Genomic DNA, 12,112 nt, shown 5'->3' with positions numbered 1-12,112 from the left:
GCCACGTCAGCCGGCGGCCGCCGCGCAGCCAATCCCCGGGCCCAGCCTCGCTCCCGACAGCCAATCGGGACGAGGGGTGGGGCCTCCAGCGGGAGGGGCGGGGCGCGGAGGCCCGGCCCCCTCCCCTGCTTCCTGAGAGCGGCTCCCGGCGGGGCAACGTGGTCTCTGACGGTGTCGGGGTCCGTGCGCGCACCCGGGCGCAAGCGCTCCCTGAAGCAGGCTGACGGCGGCCTCCAGAGCCTACGTGCAGCTGCTAGGGCATGGGGAGAGCACGTTCTTCGGTGTAATGAAATAAACGGTTTCTGGAGTTAGAGTCATAGAGCAGGTTCAAGTCCAGCCTCCGCCACTAACCAGCTTTTAATCATGGATACGGTACTTAGTCTTCCTGAGCATTCGTTTCCTTTCTCCCTGAAGTAGGAAAATAAAATAGAACTGTGAGATGATATAGAGAAACCTCTGATCACAGTTCTTGGCTTGTAGTAAGTAGCCGTTTCTATTGTATGAGAGGCAACAAGTTCAAGAAGTTCTACTGACTTGTCCAAAGCCATCCGGAAGCCCAGAACAAAGCTGGGACCAGGACCCTGGACTGCCTCCCAGCCCAGGGCTCTTAAAATACACTGAGCTGGATTTCAGACAAACTTGAGACATGGAGTCAGATTGATCCTAGCTCGGCTTACCAGAACCCATGAGCAAGGTAAAAACAATACCGAGAAAGCACCTCTGGCTGGAAGGTAAAAGAGTAGGTTTTGGACGTGCTGGTATCAATGCGCAGGTGACGCTGCCTAGCAGGCCCGCGGAAAAGGCAGCTATGAAGCTCAGAAGTCCGGCTGGACAGGGAGATCTGGGAGCCACTCTGGGTGAGGAAAAGCCTGAGGACAGGCGGGACTGCTGCAGGAGAGAGTATGCAGAAGGGTGAGCCGCAGACCAGCCAACCTTGGGCAGCTGCCCTGGGAGGAACCGAGAAAAGAAATCAGAAGCAAATAACATAGAGCAAGTGGGTGTCCCCAGGAAGGGAGACCCACAGGGTCAAAAACCTGGAGCAGTCCAGGAGAACAAGGAACAGAAAGAGACAGTTGACTTGGGCATCAGAGGGCCATTGGAGACAGCAAATTTGGTGGCAAAGGGGAGTTGAGGAACAGGAATGAAAATAGGTCTTTTCTTGGAAAATCTTAGTTGTCAAAGCAGGTGGAAGTGGACCCTGGGCTGGAGAGGGGCCCAGAGTTGAGGGTTCTGAGGAAGCACATGTTTGGAGACCAAGAGGAAGCAACCAAAGGAAGGAGGGGGATGGAAATGGGGTTCATTCATGCACAGCACGTGGGTGTGCTGAACTAGACGGCATGCGCATTGTGTCTCAAGTTTAAATGGACTTTCACATTCTCGAGTGAAGCTGAGCAGCAGACTTCGATCACAGAGAAAATGAAATCCAGCACTAAAGTAACTCAGTCACTTTTGGTCAAAGAAAATTATTGTGGTTTTGCATAATTTGTGAATAAGTGGAAATTAAATTTGAAGGGGAAAAAGAAGAAACACACTTAAAAAATAGTCATCCCACTAAAACAAGTTAGGCTGATGTTATTAGTGACTAAGTAAAAACTTTCAGTAAGTTAAAGTAGTAAGGAGGAAAGGATGCAACTTCCATTCCACTCTTGTTCTTGTGTTTAAAGCCAGTTTCTAGTGCTTTCTGGTGCTTTTTCTGCTTGAATAATGAGTCAGTGTTCAATTTGTCAAAATGAATGAGAACATGAGGGAAAGTCTTTAAAAACAAATTAAAAGCTGGGCGTGGTGTTGCACACCTGTAGTCCCAGCTACTTGGGAGGCTGAGACAGGAGGATCGTTTGGGCCTAGGAGTTTGAGGCCAGCCTGGGCAATATAGCAAAACCTAGTCAAAAAAAAAAAAAAAAAAAGGAAAGAAGAAAGAAAGAAAGAGAGGAAGGGAGGAAAGAAAAGAAAGAAAGAAAGACAAGAAAGAAAATAAAAGAAAAACCCAGTGAGGGATGCTTTCCTGTTACTGGCAGGAGAGGGCAAGGAAGAATTTAGTTTTGGAGAAACTAGGGGACAAAGAGTGCTGGTTCATCAGGTTGAGACTGAGGATGGGGGCCCAGTTTCCAGATTAGACCCCCTGGGTCTGAGGCCCCAGTGACCACCCCTACTGTGCTAAACCCCTTTTGAAGCTGGCTCCTAGGAAGCTTCCTCCAACCTAGGACTCCTGCCTGATTTTTTACCACTCTGTGCTCCAGCTACAAAGAACTATTTTGAGTTCCCCTAAAAGATCATGTTCTGTCACCTCTAGGGCTTGGCACAGGCTGTTTCCTGTGCCTGTACACTTCCCACTCCTCCCCCTCCTTACTGAGCCTTGCCTGGCCACCTTCTGCAGGTCCTTTGCCCTAGAAGTCTCTTCTCTGAACCTTCTCTGATCTCCCCAACGACCTTCCCTAGGCTCCCACAGGAGCTTCTTCTTCACCCACTTCTCACCCTTTATGGTAGCTGCCTCTTCTCTTGTCTGTCACTCCCTCTAGACTGTGAGCTCCTTTGGGTCAGGAACCTGCTCAGCACTAAACCCAGGGCAAAGCTAGCGATACAAGGCTGAACGAGGCCAAGCAGGCCTCTCCCTGATGTTGCTTAGAGCCTTGGATCGTCACTGTCTCCTGCAGGGTTGGGAGCTCCTTGAGATCAGGGCCTGGACAGTTACCTACAGTATTCCCCGCACCAAGCGCAGGACTTCTTAACACCTAATAGATGCCAATAAATATTTTCTGAATGAAGAAGTGCAGAAAAGATGACAGCAATGACTGAGGCAGAACTGACTTCATCTGTTTTCCTCAGGACACATTCTGGCACTACAAGACTATTCCCTGAGTCGTCACTGAAGTCAGCTTTCTGGCAACTTCCTCTGAGGAATAAGTGAGGTATGAGCCACCCGAGCTCCCCAACCCCAGCTGCCGAGGACCTGCCCTGACATCAAGTGGCCAAAGAGTCTGATTCTGCCCAGGGTCTCAAGTTGTTCCATCTACACCCCTGCTAGTCACACCCTCACCCACACCTTCCTGCTTCCTGGGCCTTGGTCCTCCTCCCTGCAACATAAACATCGTTTTTATGCCGTCCTGAGAGAACAAGCCCCATCATACCCTGGTGTGGAAGGTGAAACTCACACTGTCTCCCTCGGAGGGTTTGGACCTGTGCCATACCTCACTCACACATCCACCAGGTCACTCTCGAGTGCCTGCTGTGGGCTAGGGACCTCCGTAGGCACTGCGGATAGAGTGCAGAACAAAGAGTTGGTGTCCTTTTTCTGTAAACTATAGTTTACGATAAAAGTAAACTGTATTCACAAATAAATATATGATCCTGAATTATGATGAAGGCAATGAAGAAAACAAACTGGGTGCCATGTGAGAACTAGTAAGGGGACCTACTTTATTTATTTACTTATTTATTTATTTGTTACAGACAGGGCATTGCTCTGTCGCCCAGGCTGGAATGCAGTGGTGCGATCACAGCTCACTATAACCTTGAACTCCTGGGCTCAAGGGATCCTCCTGCCTCAGCCTCCTGAGTAGCTGGGACTATAGGTGCATGCCACTACGCCTGGCTAATTTTTCTATTTTTTGTAGAGATGGGGTCTTGCTTTGTTGCCCAGGCTGGTCTTGAACTCCTGGCCTCAAGTGATCCTCCTGCCTTGGCCTCCCAAAGTGCTGAGATTACAGGCATGAGCCACGGCACTGGGCCCAGGGGGCCTACTTTAGATGGTCAATCAGGAAGAATCTTTCTGAACAGTCAACATTATAGGCTGAGACCCAGCCCCCCCACCAGGCCAAATTCTTCCAAATAATAATAATCCCTTTCTTCTCTAGATCCCCACAGGATACTGAAACAATATAGCGTCTCGAGAAAAGTACAGAGTTTGGGATAAGTCAGGTATGGGTTCACCCCCCAGCTCTTTCCTTTCATGCTGAGAAACCTCTCAACTTCCTCCTCTGCGAGATGGGGACAGCCACCACCAGAGGGCAGCAGTGAGGACTGAAGGAGAAGAGGTGTGTAAGGCCCTTTTCCGCCCAGAGGTGCCGGCCCAGGTTCTTGCCCTGCCCAAACCTTTATGGAGGGATCTCATTCCTGAGCTCCCACTCCCTGGCCTATTTCGACTGCCTGCCACCTGCCAGGACCTTCCCACCCTCAGACCTCATCCTAACAGTTTATGCCTGTCACTGGCCTCGTCCCTAGTTAGGCTGGTCCTGCCCTCCCCGCACCGCAGGGGGGACAGCGGGTCTACGATGAGACTCCACCCTCTCTTGACACGCTTAACTTCAAAGAGTCCTCCAACCAAGCTTCAGCAATTTTCACTCTTCCCCCATCTTGCTGTCCCTGGGAATCTCGTCCCTTCACAGAGCTTCAAGATCTGTATCCTCACAGGAGACCTTCGTCACCAGCCTGCTTACAGCCACCTCGAAAACAACTCAGCACACCAGGACGCCATAACAGCATGGCCTCAGCCATGGGGCGCTGCCACCCCGATCCAGACATGTGTTAAAAGATGTTATTCAGGCCAATAACCTGAAAAGATGCTAACGTCATTAGCCATCAGGAAGTGTGAAACGAAACCACAATGAGAACGACGTCACACTTGCTAGGATGTCTAAAATGAGAAAGACAGAAAGTAAGAAGGATGCGGATCTTTGGATAGCCCTCCAAAGCCCTATCAACCAGGTTCTCTCCTCTGAAGACTCCCTCTGGTGATGGTGACTCCAGAGCCTGGTAGTCACCAGGAATGGCAAGTCCATGCACTTCTGCCCACTGGGGTGCCCAGAGCTGCTTGGTTTCCATTTCTCTCCAGACCCTCTCTTGGATTCTCTGACTCACCCCAGTAACAGCCCAATAAACCATGAGGATCTATTGTTGATTTTGTCTATCCACACCCACTTCCCTCCAGCCCCACCCCTTGGCAACCACCAATCTGTTTTCCCTTCCTAGAATTATGTCACTTCAAGGTTTTGTAAATGGAACCATACGGTACGTAACCTTTGGGGATTGGCTTTTCTCACTCACCATAATTCTCTGGGGATCCATCTGGGTTGTTGCGTGTGTCAGTAGTGTGTTCCTTTTCATTGCTGATTAGTATTCCATGGAATGGATACACACCGGTTTATTAACCATTCACCTGTTCAAGGACATCTGGGTTGTTTCCAGTTTGGGGTTATTATGAATACAGCTGCTATAGACATTTGTGTTTTATTTGAACATAAGTTTTCATTTCTCTGAGATAATGGCCAGGAGTATGATATCTGGGTCATATGGTAGTTGTGTGTTTAGTTTTATAAGAAACTGTCAAACTGTTTTCCAGAGTGGCCATACCATTTTACGTTCTCACTAGCAACGTTTAAGTAATCCAGTTTCTCTGCGTTCTCACTAGCATTTGGTGTTGTCACTATTTTTTCTTTTGCCCTTTCTGACAGGTGTGTAGTGATATCTCATTGTGGTTTTAATTTGCATTTCCCACATGGTTAATAACATTGAACATCTCTCCTGTGTTTATTTGCCATCTCTACATTCTCTCCAGTGAAATCTTTTTATGCCATTTGCCCATTTTCCAATTCTGTCCTTGGTTTTTTACTGCTGAGTATTGAGAGTTCTTCATATTTCTAGATACTAATCCTTCATCAGATATGTGGTTTGCAAATATTTTCTCCCAGTCTATAGCTGGAGCTTATATTTTTTATTCTCTTTACAAGGTATTTTGCAGAGCAAAAGCTTTTAATTTTGATGAAGTCTAATTTATCAATGTTTCCTTTTATGGATCATGCATTTTGGGCTAAGTTTAAGAACTCTTTGCCTAGTTCTTGATCCAAAAGGTTTCCCCCAAGCCTTTTTCCAAAAGGTTTAAAAGTTTAAGGTTAAAATTAAACCCGGGGGCCATTTTAAGTTAAGTTTTTATGAGACTTAGGTCAAGGGTTTTTGTTTGGTTGGTCTTTGGTGCATACAAGACCAATTGCTCTGGTACCATTTGTTGGAAAGACTGTCTTTTCTCCATTGAATTGCATTTGTACCTTTGTCAAAAATCAGTTGGCTCTTCTTATATGGAACTATTTCTGGGTTCTGTATTCTGTTCCATTGATCTATATTCCTTGGCCAGTACCACACTGTCTTGATTACTGTAGCTATATAGTAAGTTTTGAAATTGGGTCAATTGATTCCTCTCACTTTATTCTCCCAAAGTTAGCAAAATTTTAATAAATTAGCTGAAATTATTCCATTCTAGTTCCTTTGCCTTTCCATATAAATTTTAGAATAATTTTGTCTATGTCTACAAGAAAAAGATTTTCTTGGGATTTTGATAGGGAGTATGTTAAACCATTGTATCAATGTGGGAAGAACTGACATCTTAATATGTCGTCTTCCAACCCATAAATGCAGTATATCGCTCAGTTTATTTAGATATCTTTGATTTCCTTCAATCAGCATTTTATAGTTTTCAGCATATAAATCTTATACGTGAAAAAAATTTTTTAAAATCTTGTAAACATTTTGTTAGATTTCTACCCAAATATTTCATCTTTTGAGTGATTATAAATGGCATTGTATTTTTAATTTAGGTTTCCATGTGTTCATTAGTATATAGATTCTAGAAGTTTTTTGCAGATTCTTTGGAAATTTCTATTAGATCATCATATCATCTGCCAATAGGGACAATTTTATTTTTTACTTTCTGAAATGCATGCCTTTTATTTTCTTTTCTTGCCTTTTGCACTCGCTAGAATTTCCAGCTCTATCTTGAATGAGAGGGATGAGAATGGGCAGCCTTGCCTTGTTCCCAATCTTAGAAGTTTTTCACCAGTAAGTATAATGTTAAATGCAGGGTTTCTGTAGATGCTCTTAATCAAATTGAGGAAGTTGCTCTCTCTTCCTAGTTTATGAGAGTTTTTAAGTGCTTTGAGTTTTGTTTCTTTTTTCTTTTGGGGGATGAGATCTCGCTCAGTCACCCAGGCTGGAGTGCGGTGGCAAAATCACAGCTCACTGTAACCTCAACCTCCTGGGCTCAAGTGATCCTCCTGCCTCAGCCTCCCAAATTGCTGGGATTAGGGGTGTGAGCCACCATGCCTGGCCAAGTTTTATTTCCAATCGAGCTACAAGCTGCAGAAAATTTTATGAACTTGAATACATCCTACTTCAGCCACTTTATAACCAAACTGTTAAGAGTTTTGTATTAGAGAAACCAACAACCTCATATGAAAAGATTATTCATATGTGTTGGACTTTGCATCTTAGAGAAAACACTCATGTTAGAATTGGATTTGAGGAGAAGAGGAATAAGATTCCAAGTTTATTAATTGCGACTTCTGGCACAACCATTAAAGCATTTATTTGCATCAAGGTTACCTGCCTGGGAAACTCATCTTACAGTAAAAGAGGTGTATAGAGGATCTTTTTCCATAAGAATTATTGTGGAAAGTCTGGGTATGTTTCCAGACACCCACAGTCCAAACATTTTACCCATTGATACAACCCACAAACCAACAGAATGACACAGAATGAATTGAGAAATGGTAGAAGACCATGTGATCATTTCACAATGTTCATCCTAGGCTAGATGGAAGAATTAATGGGCCACACCAGTGCTACCAAAGGCACCAATCATAGTAGCGTATCCCTGAGAGGCTGAGGGATACACTATTATGATTGGTGTCAAGTGGGGTTTGCGGTAGAGTGGAAGAACCACCTGCCTCTGCCCCATCATCTGCACATTCCCACCTGCGACCTAGAAACGGAGGTCGACGTACTGTACTGAGAATGCTCCAAAAATCTCCCTTTCTTAGGCTCTCTTGAGATGGTGAAGAAGGGACGAGGTGGGGACTCCTTTCCACTGCTAATTGTGGCATCCAGCAATCCCAAGATAACATGCCTTGACTCTCCTCTAGCCACAAGTTGAGTGCAAACTATGATGACTGATACAGAAATCTATCCCACTTAGAAAACTGACATTAAGATGAAAAGGGTTGCTATAGGACTCAGACGTGCCGCATCCCAACCCAGTGCTTGGAACTCAGCGGGTACTTAGGGACCTTTGATGAGTAAATGAGGGGAAGTTCATCAGCCATTCCCATACAGAAGTGCATAGTTCATTTATGAATTCTGCACCCCCCCGAACCTTAAAAGGAAACATGGGATGGGATCAATAATTCAAATCTTTGAAAGGTGCTTCAGCCCTCAGCACTGTCATGCTCACCAGAGAGTGGACAAGGCACTCCCAATTTACAAACGGCAAAACTGAGTTCCAACAAGCAAAGGGTCTTTTGCAAGTTCACCAAGGTGGTATATGGCAGGGCTGCCTCCCATGATGTGAAATTCTCATTAAGTGGTTGTCGGCATTCTAGTGCTCACTGTTGGCCTGCATCCATAAGTGTTTCATGGTTCCAACTGAAAACTTTTAGCTCTGCTCTCTCTGTCCTGAACCTATGGAACCAACAGGGTCTTGGTTAGCTAGTGTACTTTGCTCCCAGGCTGAGGAGGAAAGAGACCCACTGACTTTCTCATCACAGCTGAGCCAGGAGCCAGAGGGCCTAGGGAGGAACACACAGCAATGAGCAGCTCTGGATTCAGGCAGAGCTGGTTAGAATCCCAGCCTGGCCAGCCATTACTGGCTTTGTGACTTGGGTGAGGCACTTCACCTCTAAATCCTTCAGTTTCCACAGCTATAAAATGGGGATTGCAGTTTATTATTTTGTAGGGAAGTTGAGGACTAAAAGAGAAACTTCCTCAATAAATGGCCATCTGTTCCCTTCCTCCTCCAAGTGGAAGTGCCCCTAGTTAGTGGCAGATACATAGCCCACTCATGCTAACTTGAGTCTGTAATTCTACTACAAGACTGACTAGTCTGACCAACTTACTAGTATTCCTGTGTCAGTTTCTGGAAGACACCCCACTCACCCGGGGTCAGTGCTGGGGTGTACCCTCATCTGGTCTCCCGCCACTGGCCTCTTTCTACTCCATCAGTCTAACTAAACACAGCTCTGACATTTCCCACCTGCCCAAACCCAGGCTCACTCCTCTGGAGTAAGTAACAGGGTAACTAACAACCAGCATCCTCGTTGCTGGTTAGACTCACAGTGTCCCACACAACTGAAACGACTTGGAAGCTCACTTAACTTGGGCCTCAGATTTTCAGTTGAGGAGCTGGAGGCTCACGGAGGGGATGTGACTGAGATGGAGGTGATAGGGGTCAAATACCATCCCACAGCCACGTTGGGGCTACAACACGTCTCTGGATTCTGGGTTCGAAGCCTCCGTCACCACACCTGTACTCCTCCGCCCCAGGGCTGGGCTGGAGGAGTGCTGTCATGAACGCACACACTGCAACCCTCTCCTGCCGGGGTCAAGTCCCCATAATCAGATACAGAGTAACTCTAAGGGCAATGTTCTTTTCTCTGTATGCCCTCCCCAACACCTCTGGGCCAAGTTATAAAATACCCACTTGCTCAGAGATTATCGAGCTGACCTAATTGGCTTTGGGAAGAACTTCCGCACTCCCTGCAATCTTGGTGGTTTTCCTGCAGAGCAACTGTTTGGCTGGCTGAAGTTTAAGTTTGCTAGGTAACTTGACCCCCTTTTCAAACTGTCAACACAGCATCAGCCTCATTAAAACTGATGTCAGCACAATGTGACAGAGCTGGAGAAAACTGGAAAGTCACGGCCTAAGGGAAGAGACCCTTTGTGCTCCTGTCTCACCTTTCTCTGGTGGTGGAGTGGTGTAGCCCAAATAGGAATGCCAGGAACAAGGTGGGAGTCCTGGTGGCAGTGAGCAGGAGGGGTGATAGTCTGCATTTCTAGACCAGCAAGTGTCAGTCACTCTTCAGGGTCTGGATTCCTGTAGCAGGAGTGAACTAAAGCTAAGAGCACAAAGTTGAAGATAAGGCCATAAGTTTTCTAGGCTAGATTCTTTCACTACTTCACCAGGACACCTTGGGCCAGTTCTGGACCTTCTCTTGTGCCTCAGTTTCCCCATTCCTACAATGAACAATGGCTTCAACCTTTTAAAGCAGAGAACTGTAGCTTCAAATAAAATGGCATGCCAACGTATCACACACATAGGTGTACGTATGCATGGAACACGCCTCCACCAACCTTGCAGAAGCTAGTCAGGACTGGTCATCTAGCCCAACATGGCTACCACCCAGTGGAACATTTTACAACTCAAGTATTTGCTAAAAAAACTAGAAGCAAATCCTCTCAATGAAGTTCTCTTTCAGATGGAGACAACTCCAAAAATGCAGTCTTGCTGTGACCTCATCACCAAAAAGCTTGCTTCTCTGAGAATTTTTATTACATTTTTAGCAGAGGGCAGCTGAGCCTCAAGTCTCTCCCAGAGAGCAGGATCATGTCAAAGGCTGGTAAACCTAATTTTAAAAGAAAAAAAAAAACATGACAGTAATGAAATCGATCCTAGTGCTTGATAATTCCCTAAACATCCTCAGTGGCCACAGGTGAAAGGCCAAGCCACCGTTTTATGCAAAGGGAACGCACAAGAAAGATTTGACCTTCCAGGCCCTCTAGGAGGGAATAAATTACTTCCCCAGTCACTCCTCCCATTACGCTACTCTTTCTCATTCTCTGGTCAAATCTGCCTATTTGTATCTAACTGTACTCAGCAATTTCCTCCCTCTGACTTCTGCTTACCACAATACTCCCTGTTTTCTCCATTCCTATTTCTAAACCCTTTTCATACTTGCACATGCAGCTCAAATACTTTCCTTTCTAGGAAAGAACCTTCCCCAACCCTCCTAGGTGGGCGCCACCTCTCCAGCCTCCGAACTACACCAACACCTGGACCTTTTGTTCGTAGGTCCTAGCGTAACATCATTCACGTGTTGATGCCTCTTCTTCCTTACTACTACGAGCCCGAGGGCTGGCTTGTCTCTAACCTAATTCCCCTCCTTCTTGCCCAATGAGCCTGGCGTATCCCAGATGCTTGGTAAATACTGGAAAGTTCTGTAAACTTGTAAAAACAGGAAAAATAATCAAAGTTACCATGTTTGATATTTGACAACATAGGCAAAAGCTTAAGGACACACAGGCTATAGAAGAAACCATTTTACAATATATTGAAGGTTTGCCAAATGGCAGATAAGGCCCGTGGTTGGGGAAAATAAAGTAATACCAGTCAAACCAGAAATCAATTTTCTTCAATTTCCTTTGCAAAAAGCAAACTCTATCTTAAACCCTATGGGAGACTTAGATTTTAAAGTACAGGATTAGAGGGCTCCACTGAGACTATGTAACTTTTTCTAGTTATCATTCCAGTAGGTATAGTTAAGGTTTGCCAACGCAATCCTCAAATCTCCCACTACAGAAAAAGTGTATTGCCAATACAGTCATAAATCTATTTTCATTAAATGGTTGAATCATTGAATATAGACTGCAAAATATTCTTTTCCTTTCCCAAATGCCTTTACCATCTGCAAGAATAGAGAAAATTCCCATCTTCTGGAAAAGCTGAGTTGACCTCAGGCAGTTCCTGCCCACCGCTCAGTGAGGCTTTTCATATGTCATTCTTCCTTAGCATGCCTGTCTTGGTAACAAACCATACTCTGTTCACCCATCAGTCAAACCCTGTAAGTTTCAGCCTTGGTGCAAAGCCCATGTTCCTTCTTCAGACCTTTCTGTCAGAGAGGGTCACAGAACATCAGTGCTGCAAGAGACTTCAGAAGCCATTTGGTCACACCCCCTCAATTTTACAGACTGGGAGGTGACCCAGAGGTCAACACAAGGTCACAAGAAAATCAGTGGCAGAGCCAGAGCTAGAATTCAGATCTCCCACACTCTGGTGAAGGCCTTTTCCTTTACAATATCCTCTTTTCCTTAAATTCATGTATTGCTTGAACCTAATGTTATTTTACTGGTTTTCGGGGGCTCCAGAACATTCAAACATTAGTTTTTAAAAGTCTACCTCATTTACTCCCGGTCATCAAGAATGAGGATTAGATTTACTTACAGACAGGGTCTCGCTCTGCTGCTCAGGCTGGAGTGCAGTGGCATCATCATCATCATAGCTCACTGCAACCTCAAACTCCTGGGCTCAAGGGATAGATTTAAATGTTCAAAAATCCTACACACTTGTGCAATTCCC

The sequence above is a fragment of the Propithecus coquereli genome, unplaced genomic scaffold (assembly GCF_000956105.1).
Source record: "Propithecus coquereli isolate 6110/MARCELLA unplaced genomic scaffold, Pcoq_1.0 Scaffold128, whole genome shotgun sequence".
In the NCBI taxonomy this organism is placed as follows: domain Eukaryota; kingdom Metazoa; phylum Chordata; class Mammalia; order Primates; family Indriidae; genus Propithecus; species Propithecus coquereli.
The sequence above is the reverse complement of the archived record's forward strand: the minus strand, read 5'-3'. Positions refer to the sequence as shown.